The sequence below is a fragment of the Schistocerca piceifrons genome, chromosome 1 (genome assembly GCF_021461385.2).
Source record: "Schistocerca piceifrons isolate TAMUIC-IGC-003096 chromosome 1, iqSchPice1.1, whole genome shotgun sequence".
Classification (NCBI taxonomy): domain Eukaryota; kingdom Metazoa; phylum Arthropoda; class Insecta; order Orthoptera; family Acrididae; genus Schistocerca; species Schistocerca piceifrons.
The window spans coordinates 1,241,444,264-1,241,456,204 of record NC_060138.1 but is presented as its reverse complement, the minus strand read 5'-3'; the positions used below and the strand labels follow the sequence as shown (position 1 = coordinate 1,241,456,204).

The window sequence follows — 11,941 nt, the reverse complement described above, 5'->3', positions numbered from 1 at the left end:
AACTTGACTAGAAGAAGGGATCGGTTGGTAGGACATGTTTTGAGGCATCAAGGGATCACAAATTTAGCATTGGAGGGCAGCGCGGAGGGTAAAAATCGTAGAGGGAGACCAAGAGATCAATACACTAAGCAGATTCAGAAGGATGTAGGTTGCAGTAGGTACTGGGAGATGAAGAAGCTTGCACAGGATAGAGTAGCATGGAGAGCTGCATCAAACCAGTCTCAGGACTGAAGACCACAACAACACAACAACAGTTTAGTGATGATCAGAATAAGTAAAGAGAGAACTGTCTGAGTACATTCAGTTTTACTCAGCAGTCTTTATATCAAATAACGAGAGGTTTACGAGCACAGTCATCATAAATTTTTATAAGGGGACGTTACACTGTTCTCAACAGTGTTTCTCGAAAATAACGTCGCCTACCCTCCAGGGATTTCCATTTGAGTTGCCCAGGTATCACCGTAACACTTATGTGTTGTTCGAACCTACCGGTAACAAATCCAGCAGTCCGCCTCTGAATTGCGTCAATATCTTCCTTCAATGCGACCTGGTACGGATCGCAAACACTCGAGCAGTACTCAAGAATAGGTCGCAACAGCGTCCTACATTCGGTCTCCTTTACAGGTGAAGCACTTAACACTTCTTTTAAAGATTTTTGCTTAAACTACTTAGTGAAATTGAACGTACTGTCTCTTTGCTTGTGTTTATCGTTTCATATCTGAGCTACAGAATCTGCCCTGACTAACACAACTCAGACTTTTCCTATTCATTAATTACTCACTATATTCAAGGATAACACGATTTGAATGCTTTAAAATTGATAACCTGACTTCAAGTAATTAATACAAACGAATGGCCCTGAATTAGTAGAAATCCTAACAATAACCCATACATTTAATAAGTCACTTACTTCACAAGAATGTTCATTACATGAACTACAGCAATGCCGCAAGCACCAATACCGCCAGCTAAATAAAAGATTCTAACTACTGAAGGCTCTAACTACAAACAGGCATATGGTTAACAAAGGAAAGATTTCGTTGCAGAGCAAACAATGTATTTACCTTAAGAATGTGACAACCAGTTAAAAAATTATATAATCGTCAGTAACAAATCTCAATGACGAATATACAGGGTTATTACAAATGATTGAAGCGATTTCACAGCTCTACAATAACTTTATTATTTGAGATATTTTCACAATGCTTTGCACACACATACAAAAACTCAAAAAGTTTTTTTAGGCATTCACAAATGTTCGATACGTGCCCCTTTAGTGATTCGGCAGACATCAAGCCGATAATCAAGTTCCTCCCACACTCGGCGCAGCATGTCCCCATCAATGAGTTCGAAAGCATCGTTGATGCGAGCTCGCAGTTCTGGCACGTTTCTTGGTAGAGGAGCTTTAAACACTGAATCTTTCACATAACCCCACAGAAAGAAATCGCATGGGGTTAAGTCGGGAGAGCGTGGAGGCCATGACCTGAATTGCTAATCATGATCTCCACCACCACCGATCCAGCGGTTTTCCAATCTCCTGTTTAAGAAATGCCGAACATCATGATGGAAGTACGGTGGAGCACCATCCTGTTGAAAGATGATGTCGGCGCTGTCGGTCTCCAGTTGTGGCATGAGCCAATTTTCCAGCATGTCCAGATACACGTGTCCTGTAACGTTTTTTTCCGCAAAAGAAATACGGGCCATAAACTTTAAACCGTGAAATTGCACAAAACACGTTAGCTTTTGGTAAATTGCGAATTTGCTGCACGAATGCGTGAGGATTCTCTACCGCCCAGATTCGCACATTGTGTCTGTTCACTTCACCATTAAGAAAAAATGTTGCTTCATCACTGAAAACAAGTTTCGCACTGAAGGCATCCTCTTCCATGAGCTGTTGCAACCGCGCCGAAAATTCAAAGCGTTTGACTTTGTCATCGGGTGTCAGGGCTTGTAGCAATTGTAAACGGTAAGGCCTCTGCTTTAGCCTTTTCCGTAAGATTTTCCAAACCGTCGGCTGTGGTACGTTTAGCTCCCTGCTTGCTTTATTCGTCGACTTTCGCGGGCTACGCGTGAAACTTGCCCGCACGCGTTCAACCGTTTCTTCGCTCACTGCAGGCCGACACGTTGATTTCCCCTTACAGAGGCATCCAGAAGCTTTAAACTGCACATACCATCGCCGAATGGAGTTAGCAGTTGGTGGATCTTTGTTGAACTTCGTCCTGAATTGTCGTTGCACTGTTATGACTGACTGATATGAGTGCATTTCAAGCACGACATACGCTTTCTCGGCTCCTGTCGCCATTTTGTCTCACTGCGCTCTCGAGCGCTCTGGCGGCAGAAACCTGAAGTGCGGCTTCAGCTGAACAAAACTTTATGAGTTTTTCTACGTATCTGTGGTGTGTCGTGACCATATGTCAATGAATGGAACTACAGTGAATTTATGAAATCGCTTCAATCATTTGTAATAGCCCTGTACATTCAGACCGTCCGCTCGCGCCAATACTGCGAATCTCCAGCACTGCTAATTATTAACCTCTAACCTCCATCGCTGCTGACTACTCACTCCCAACTTCCATCACTGCTGACCACTCACTCCCAACTTTGACCACCACTGACTGTTAACTTCCAACTGCCAGTCCGACCAGCCACAGAGTCTGTCACAGAGAGCGCACAGCGCTGTCAGAGTTATTAATGCGGTCTATCGCGCTGCCGACATATAAACACACAAACAACCTACTTACACACTCTTTCCTAAAATTCTCCCATAAACCAAGTCGACCATTCGCCTTTCCTACCACAGTTCTCGCATACTCGTTCCACTTCATACCGCTTTGCAACGTTACGCCCAAATATTTAAACGACATGGGTGTGTCAAGCGGGACACTACTAACACTATAACCTGACATTAGGGGTTTGTTCTTCCTATTCATCCGCATTAACTTACATTTATCCACATTTAGAGCTAGCTGCCATTCATCACACCAATTAGAAATTTTGTCTAACAAGGGGAGGCCGCCAATTGTGAAATTAGGATTCGATTCATACTGTGCATAATAAAAGCTCATGGCCAGAGGTGTAATGTGGCAAAGCACCAAGATGCACTTCTCAGCCGTTGTCGAGAAAATCGACAGTTAAAAGAAACCGTTGCCGTGAAATACTCTCTAGGATTTATAACTTTCTACAGCGTCGTGGCGCAGCGGTAAGCGCACGGATTCGTAATCCGAAGGTCGCCGGATTGAATCTCGCGCCCTGCAACTTTTTTTTTTTTAGTAATTGTTTTTTGTAATTCAAATATATATATATATATATATATATATATATATATATATATATCCAGGCAATCAGTTGCAACAATTATGCATATAATAAGTTGTTGAAAGTCGTTTGTCGTGGAAAAACTGGCGACTTAGAACATCATTATGTTTTCCGCAAACAAAGTTGTATTTCACAAATGTTATTAATTGTCTTCATAATGTTAACCACGTATAGTTAACGGAAGACGTAGAAACGATATTCCGAAACGAATACGTATAGCGTAAGTCAAACGTTCGAATTAGAATAGAGACCCCACGAACACAAATTTGCTGCGGCAGGTATGAAATATAAACTCCGTTACTCGCTCGTTACACTTGAAGGACAGATGTTGAATGGGCCGAAACGAGCCGCCGCATAACAGCGTAGTTGCCTGCTAACTTCGAAAGAAGGTAGATGCGGTCCCTAGCGCAACTTATAACATCGTCGAAAATCAGAGCGGACGTGAGAGCTTTGGTACGCCCTGTTAAGCAAACGGAAAAATGGAGGCGGTACAATTGGAGAGCGATCCGCCTTCACCAACATGCATAAGCAATTCATTAATAGCTTATATATATATATATATATATATATATATATATATATATATATATATATATATATATACTCCTGGAAATGGAAAAAAGAACACATTGACACCGGTGTGCCAGACCCACCATACTTGCTCCGGACACTGCGAGAGGGCTGTACAAGCAATGATCACACGCACGGCACAGCGGACACACCAGGAACCGCGGTGTTGGCCGTCGAATGGCGCTAGCTGCGCAGCATTTGTGCACCGCCGCCGTCAGTGTCAGCCAGTTTGCCGTGGCATACGGAGCTCCATCGCAGTCTTTAACACTGGTAGCATGCCGCGACAGCGTGGACGTGAACCGTATGTGCAGTTGACGGACTTTGAGCGAGGGCGTATAGTGGACGTGCGGGAGGCCGGGTGGACGTACCGCCGAATTGCTCAACACGTGGGGCGTGAGGTCTCCACAGTACATCGATGTTGTCGCCAGTGGTCGGCGGAAGGTCCACGTGCCCGTCGACCTGGGACCGGACCGCAGCGACGCACGGATGCACGCCAAGACCGTAGGATCCTACGCAGTGCCGTAGGGGACCGCACCGCCACTTCCCAGCAAATTAGGGACACTGTTGCTCCTGGGGTATCGGCGAGGACCATTCGCAACCGTCTCCATGACGCTGGGCTACGGTCCCGCACACCGTTAGGCCGTCTTCCGCTCACGCCCCAACATCGTGCAGCCCGCCTCCAGTGGTGTCGCGACAGGCGTGAATGGAGGGACGAATGGAGACGTGTCGTCTTCAGCGATGAGAGTCGCTTCTGCCTTGGTGCCAATGATGGTCGTATGCGTGTTTGGCGCCGTGCAGGTGAGCGCCACAATCAGGACTGCACACGACCGAGGCACACAGGGCCAACACCCGGCATCATGGTGTGGGGAGCGATCTCCTACACTGGCCGTACACCACTGGTGATCGTCGAGGGGACACTGAATAGTGCACGGTACATCCAAACCGTCATCGAACCCATCGTTCTACCATTCCTAGACCGGCAAGGGAACTTGCTGTTCCAACAGGACAATGCACGTCCGCATGTATCCCGTGCCACCCAACGTGCTCTAGAAGGTGTAAGTCAACTACCCTGGCCAGCAAGATCTCCGGATCTGTCCCCCATTGAGCATGTTTGGGACTGGATGAAGCGTCGTCTCACGCGGTCTGCACGTCCAGCACGAACGCTGGTCCAACTGAGGCGCCAGGTGGAAATGGCATGGCAAGCCGTTCCACAGGACTACGTCCAGCATGTCTACGATCGTCTCCATGGGAGAATAGCAGCCTGCATTGCTGCGAAAGGTGGATATACACTGTACTAGTGCCGACATTGTGCATGCTCTGTTGCCTGTGTCTATGTGCCTGTGGTTCTGTCAGTGTGATCATGTGATGTATCTGACCCCAGGATTGTGGCAATAAAGTTTCCCCTTCCTGGGACAATGAATTCACGGTGTTCTTATTTCAATTTCCAGGAGTGTATATATATATATGAATTACAAAAAACTGATAATAAAAAAAATTGCACGGCGCGAGAGTCGATCCGGTGACTTTTGGATTACGAACCCGAGCGCTTACCGCTGCGCCACGACGCTGTACAAAACTATTTATCGTAGAGAGTATTTCAGCGCAACGGTTTCTTTTAACTGTCGATTTTCTCGACAACGGCTGAAAAGTGCATCTTGGTGCTTTGCCACATTACACCTCTGGCCATGAGCTTTTATTATGCGCAGTATGAATCGAATCTGAATTTCACAATTGGCGGCCTCCCCTTGTAAGTCGTCTTGTATCTTCCTGCAGTCACTCAAGTTCGACACTTTACCGTACACCACAGCAATATCAGCAAACGACCGCAGGTTACAACCCACCCTGACCAACAAAATCATTTCTGTATAAAGAGAACAACAGTGATCCTGTCATACATCCCTATGGCACTTCTGACGATATCCTTGCCTGTGATGAACATTCGGCGTCGAGGACAACGTACTTAAAGAAATCTTAGACGCACTCATATATCTGTGAACTTATTCCATATGCTTGTACCTTCGTTAACAGCCTGCAATGGGGCACCGTGTCAAATGCTTTCCGGAAATCTAGAAATATGGAATCTGCCTTTTGCCGTTCATCCATAGTGCGCTGTATATCATGTGAGAAAAGGGCAAAATGCAGCAAATAGAAGTTAGGGATGCTTCTAAAATCATTCTGATTCGTGGACATAAGATTCTCAGTCTCAAGAAAACTTACTTTATTCGATCTGAGAATATTATAAGCATTCTACAGCACATCGAAGTAAGGGATATAGGTATGCAATTCAGCGGGTCCTTTCGTTTCGCCGCCTTATACGCTGCAATCATCTGCGCTTTATGTTATGCCAGTCGCTTGGGACTTTGCGCTGGGCGAGAGATTTACGAGAAATACAGGCTAGGTAAGGGGCCAGTGCCAGCTTGGATTCTATCCGGACCTGCTGATTTATTTGCTTTCAGATCTTTTAGTTGTTTGTTTATTGCGGGAATGCGCATTACGATGGCATCCATCAATGCATGTACGAGGTGCATTCAAGTTCTAAGGACTCCGATTTTTTTTCTAATTAACTACGCACCCGAAATCGATGAAACTGGCGTTACTTCTCGACGTAATCGCCCTGCAGACGTACACATTTTTCACAACGCTGACGCCATGATTCCATGGCAGCGGGGAAGGCTTCTTTGGGAGTCTGCTCTGACCACTGGAAAATCGCTGAGGCAATAGCAGCACGGCTGGTGAATGTGCGGCCACGGAGAGTGTCTTTCATTGTTGGAAAAAGCCAAAAGTCACTAGGAGCCAGGTCAGGTGAGTAGGGAGCATGAGGAATCACTTCAAAGTTGTTATCGCGAAGAAACTGTTGCGTAACGTTGTCTCGATGTGCGGGTGCGTTGTCTTGGTGAAACAGCAGACGCGCAGCCCTTCCCGGACGTTTTTGTTTCAGTGCAGGAAGGAATTTGTTCTTCAAAACATTTTCGTAGGATGCACCTGTTACCGTAGTGGCCTTTGGAACGCAGTGGGTAAGGATTACGCCCTCGCTGTCCCAGAACATGGACACCATCATTTTTTCAGCACTGGCGGTTACCCGAAATTTTTTTGGTGGCGGTGAATCTGTGTGCTTCCATTGACCTGACTGGCGCTTTGTTTCTGGATTGAAAAATGGCATCCACGTCTCATCCATTGTCACAACCGACGAAAAGGATGTCCCATTCGTGCTGTCGTTGCGCGTCAACATTGCTTGGCAACATGCCACACGGGCAGCCATGTGGTCGTCCGTCAGCATTCGTGGCACCCACCTGGATGACACTTTTCGCATTTTCAGGTCGTCATGCAGGATTGTGTGCACAGAACCCACAGAAATGCCAACTCTGGAGGCGATCTGTTCAACAGTCATTCGGCGATCCCCCAAAACAATTCTCTCCACTTTTCGATCATGTCATCAGACCGGCTTGTGCGAGCCCAAGGTTGTTTCGGTTTGTTGTCACACAATGTTCTGCCTTCATTAAACTGTCGCACCCACGAACGCACTTTCGTTCGACACATCCATAACTCCATCACCACATGTCTCCTTCAACTGTCGATGAATTTCAATTGGTTTCACACCACGCAAATTCAGAAAACGAATGATTGCACACTGTTCAAGTAAGGAAAACGTCGCCATTTTAAGTATTTAAAACAGTTCTCATTCTCACCGCTGGCAGTAAAATTCCATTTACCGTACGGTGCTGCCATCTCTGTGACGTATTGACAATGAACGCGGCCTGATTTTAAAACAATGCGCATGTTTCTATCTCTTTCCAGTCCGGAGAAAAAAATCGGAGGCCTTAGAACTTGAATGCACCTCGTATGTACATATCAAACCGGGGACCTAGAAACGACTGTGAGGCTTCGTCCCGCCGTAGTCCTCAGTGGTTCACAGACCCATAACAGGCCACAGCAGTCAACCCACACTACCGGTGCCCACGCCGAACCCGGGGTTATTCTGCGGTTCGACCCCCAGTGGAATCCTCGGGCAACGTCTCATACTGGACGAGTGTAGCCCCAAATGTTTGCTTGGTAGAGTAACTATGGTGTACGCGTACGTGGAAACGGTGTTTGCGCAGCAATAGTGGACACAGACGGAATAAGGGGAACCAGCCCGCATTCGACGAGGTAGATGGAAAACCGCCTTAAAAACCATCCACAGGCTGGCCGGCACACCGGACCTCGACACGAATCCGCCGGGCGGACTCGTGCCGGGGACCGGCACGCCTTCCCGCTCGGGAAGCAGCGCGTTACACGGCGCGCCTAGCCGGGCGGGCTAGGTCATCCATACTCGAGTCTGGCTGATGATCAAATATTGGTAGTTTGCGCGATTCTCCTGTGTGGGCAATACCCCACAGATCACTTCTCACAGGCATTTGCCCGAGTAAAAAATAATAAAAATGGCGTATGAAAATGATAAGATACCGCATCTAGTTTATAGGCTATGCTGTAACGTAAGATGTACTCAAATGAACTGACGTCTATAACCATAATACCACTGAGTCACTGTTGCAACAAGCCAACTCATACAAATACCTCGGTGTAACACATTTTATGGATATGAAATGGAATGAATGAACGTATAGGTTCTGTAGGGGGTAAAGGAGGTGGTAGATTTCGGTATATTGGTGGAATACTGAGTAAGTGCAACAAACCTACAAAGCAAGTTGCTTACAGATCACACGTGCGCCCAGCCGGCCGGAGTGGCCGAGCGGTTCTAGGCTCTACAGTCTCGAACCGCGCGACCGCTACGATCGCAGGTTCGGATCCTGCGACGGGTATGGAGGTGTGTGATGACCTTAGGTTGGTTAGGTTTAAGTAGTTCTAAGTTCTAGGGGACTGATGACCTCAGAAGTTAAGTCCCATAGTGCTCAGAGCCATTTTTGAACACTTGCGGCCGGTTCTAGAATACTGCTCAAGTGTGTGGGACTTGTATCAGATAAGACCAACAGGGGATACTGAACGAATACGGAGAAGGGCAGCACGAATGGTCACGGGTTTGTTTAATCCGTGGTAGAGTGCCACACAGATACTGATGGAACTGAACTGGAAGAAGGGATCGGCTTTAAATGATTACTCTAGGAATATACTACAACCCCTTACGTAGCGCTCACATAGGGATCGTGAAGAAACGATTAGATAATTACTGCATGCACAGAGGCATCCAAACATACGTGAATGAAACTGGAAGAAATCCTAGTAACTGGTACAATGGCACATACCCTCTCCTGTGCAACTCACGGTGCTTTGCAGAGTATGTAGTAGATGCAGATGCAAAAGTTAACGTTTGGTGGCGAATGGATGGCTTACTGGTAGACTCAAATGGCCCCAAGCACTATGAGACTTAACATCTGAGGTCATCAGTCCCCTAGAACTTAGAACTACTTAAACCGAACTAACCTAAGGACATCACACACATCCATGCCCGAGGCAGGATTCGAACCTGCGACCGTAGCAGCAGTGCGGTTACGGACTGAGGCGCCTAGAACCGCTCGGCCACAGCAGCCGGCTTAGTGGTAGGTCCTGGCAAGTTTAACTTCGAAGCTCTGTAGCGTCGATGGATGACGCTTCCGAAGACGGGTTCCTATCCTCGGTTTGTTCCTCGAGACACCTTCTACAACCCCTCGAAGCTTGTCGCTACATTTCTGCGACAATCTATATATTGTTTCTCCGTGTATATAATTATATAATTTTAAACAAAAATTGTACGGCCGGCCGCGGTGGCCGAGCGGTTCTAGGCGCTTCAGTCTGGAACCGCGCGACTACTACGGTCGCAGGTTCGAATCCTGCCTCGGGCGTGGATGTGTGTGATGTTCTAGTTTAAGTAGTTCTAAGTTATAGGGGACTCATGCCCACAGATGTTAAGTCCCATAGTGCCCAGAGCCATTTTTTGAAAAATTGTACCCAAAAAACGCGCTGTATCGTTTTCATCCTCTGTTCGGCTGTTAACAGAAAAACTGTATATTAGGAAAGTTGTAATTATGGCTTATCGGCTTATAATTATAATAGTACTACGCAACCTGAATTGTCCCGAACTTAGCAATGGTGCCCATTCGTAGATTAAAAGCGAACTGACGTGTCGTTGGTAGTAACAATATAGAAGGCTCAAGGTCGGACGTTCACAAATTGTAGAACCGATTTACGATCAGAGTTTTTTTTTCACATGTTCCGTTGTATGTTGCCGTTTCATAAACTGAACGTTCAGAAAATTAGTTCAGACTCATATCAAGCAGTATTCAAAAATCGGAAGATATTCTGTATTCTAAAGTTTCGTGAGTGTCTTGAGCACAAAAAAAAAAAAAAAAAAAAAAAAAACGGAGGAGTCTTCTTCATTCATGTGCTATATGATTTATTATAAATTTCACTTCCCATATCACCAAAGTGGGCGAAGTCGCAACGAGGAGCAGAAATTTGCTTCCTGACATAGTTCCCAGGGATACCCCAGATCATGACGTATATCCAAATCCCATACATATTCGGCAATTGTGAAGAACTGCCAGTTTTGCTAATTTTATACGAACATGACTCGAAAGCCATAGAACCTGCGAGAAACTAAAGTGACGCGCTTGAACCGCACAGAGTAAGCCAGGAGCATGCGGCAAACTCAGCCAGATGTATGAAAGAGAATGTTGGAACTACAGATTTGTGTCATCCGCTGGAAAACCAGCACTACAATCGAGCCGAGCATGGCTTCATGTTGAGACCACACTGTCTTGGACTTCAATCTGCTCGTGACCTTTCTGATTGGCTACGGTAATCCGAAGTTTTGGAAGGTAACAGAAGGGCGCTTTCGAACCGTGCCGGTGCGGACAGCCGACGCACTTCATTCGGCAGCTCGCGGCACGGACATTGAACGTGTAGGAGGGCACGAAACGGAGTAGAAAGTTCAGTGGAGGCGAATCCCTCCCCCTCTCGAATGTTCCTGGGCGGGCGCTCCTGAGGAGATCCACCCGTCTGCGGGCGCCGCCCGCGGCAGCGTTACATAAGCCGGCGTGACGTCACGGGCTGGCGACGTCACAGGCAGTGACGCGGGGCGGCGTTACGTCAGGCGGGCCCCCGCCCGGGGCTAACACCGACCGCCGCCGCGCCGTAACAGCTGTGGTCGCGACGAACCGCCCGCACCAGACGTGCAGGCTGGGACACCAGCGCCGGTCTTTCTGTCGGCCAACTTTACGCTTAGTGAAATTAGTGGGCACTGAGCGTCTGCAAATCGGGCTCGACGTAACACAGGGAGTACCCCAGGGGAGTGTTACAGGGTCGTTACTGTTTACAGTATAAAGGATGTCGCATAATATGAGAATGGTTTTGTAAGTATGGTAAAAAAAAAGCAAGCAAATATGCCACAATGAGATTTTCACTCTGCAGCGGAGTGTGCGCTGATATGAAACTTGCTGGCAGATTAAAACTGTGTGCCGGACCGAGACTCGAACTCGGCACCTTTGCCTTTCGTGGGCAAGTGCTCTACCTTTCTTTCAGGAGTGCTAGTTCTGCAAGGTTCGCAGGAGAGCTTCTGTAAAGTTTGGAAGGTAGGAGACGAGGTACTGGCAGACGTAAAGCTGTGAGGACGGGGCGTGAGTCGTGCTTGGATAGCTCAGTTGGTAGAGCACTTGCCCGCGAAAGGCAAAGGTCCCGAGTTCGAGTCTCGGTCCGGCACACAGTTTTAATCTGCCAGGAAGATTCAAGCAAATATGCTTCTTATCGTAAACAAATCACGTTACTTCTCGTCATAGTCTCTTTTGACGGATATACTTTGGTCCAGCTAGCCTCCAGCTTTTTCATTCAATCGGAAAAATAGATATTGTCAAATTCTGCAGGGCGGAGTGGCCGCGCAGTCTGAGGCGCCATGTCACGGATTGCGCGGCATCTCCCGCCAGAGGTTCGAGTCTTCCCTCGGGCATGGCTGTGTGTGTTGTTCTTAGCATAAATTAGTTTAAGTAGAGTGTAAGTCTAGGAACCGATGACCTCAGCAGTTTGGTCCCTTAGGAATTCACACACATTTGGACCTTTTTTTTTCAGACTCAGCAGAATTGCTATCACT

General features: G+C 47.1%; 1 non-coding gene across 1 annotated transcript; it reads left to right on the top strand.

Moving 5' to 3' along the window:
- Positions 1–11,482: 11,482 nt before the first annotated feature.
- Positions 11,483–11,557, top strand: Trnas-cga. The gene has a single exon. It is a non-coding gene; the product is annotated as a tRNA-Ser (tRNA).
- The last annotated feature ends 384 nt before the right edge of the window (positions 11,558–11,941 follow it).